General features: G+C 33.4%; 1 non-coding gene across 1 annotated transcript; it reads right to left on the reverse strand.

Annotated features, from left to right (window-relative positions):
- Nucleotides 1-301: 301 nt before the first annotated feature.
- On the reverse strand, nt 302-489 carry LOC116867551. The gene has a single exon (XR_004382604.1). It is a non-coding gene; the product is annotated as a U2 spliceosomal RNA (small nuclear RNA).
- Between the last annotated feature and the right edge of the window lie 517 nt (nt 490-1,006).

A 1,006-nucleotide genomic window follows, 5' to 3' on the forward strand; every position in this document is an offset into this window, starting at 1 on the left:
CTACTGTTTTTTGAATGGATTGCTCTGTATATATCTATTTATTCCATCTGGTCTAAAGTATCATTTAAGCTATTGTTTCCTCATTGAATTTCTGTCTGGATGATTTATCCATTAATGTAAGCAGATCTTAAATCTCCTATTATTGTATTACTGCTATTTTTCCCCTTTATGTCTGTAAATATTTGCCTAATATATTTAGGTGCTTCTAATGTTGGGTGAATAGAGACTTACAATTGTTGTTGGATTGTTGAATTGATTTTTTTTTAATACTAACCAAATCTTTTATTTACTACTTCAGTGGGGAGGGTGCACCATTCCTAGAAGTACTGCAATACCAGGTCGATGCGTGGAGTGGACAGAGCAAGCTCCTATTCCAACTCCCTACTCCAAAAATCCATTTAATATATTGTCCTCGGATAGAGGACGTATCAGATATTAAACTGATAACAGATACTACACTTGATCTTAGCCAAAAGGCCGAGAAGCGATGTGTTGTTGGATTGATCTTGTTGGATTCATCCCTTTATCATTTTGTAATGCCCTTCTTTGTCTCTTGTTATAATCTGTTTTAAAGTGTAGTGTGTATGATTAAGTATTACCACCTTGCTTTTCTTTTCATTTCCATTTGCATGGACTATCTTCCATCTCTTTACCTTCGGTCTATAGGTGTCTTTAGGTCTGAAGTGAGCCTCTTATAGACAAGATATACTTGAGTCTTGCTTTTTTATCCATTATTAACTTATGTCCTTGATTGGAGCATTTAATCCATTTACAATTAAAATCATTATTGATATCTGAATTTATTGCCATTTTTTTTCCCTGTTTGTTTTTTTGTAGTTCTCCATTCCTTCTCTTGCTCTTTTCCCTTGCAATCTGATGACTTTCTTTGGTGTTATGTTTGGGTTCCTTTCTCTTAATTTTATTGTTCTGGTGTGTGTGTATCTAAATAGGTTTTTGTTTGATGGTTATCAAGATATTCATGTATAAAACAGTAGGTATATAGTAA

This window comes from Lontra canadensis, unplaced genomic scaffold, assembly GCF_010015895.1.
Source record: "Lontra canadensis isolate GAN:19392208 unplaced genomic scaffold, GSC_riverotter_1.0 scaffold12, whole genome shotgun sequence".
NCBI lineage: Eukaryota > Metazoa > Chordata > Mammalia > Carnivora > Mustelidae > Lontra > Lontra canadensis.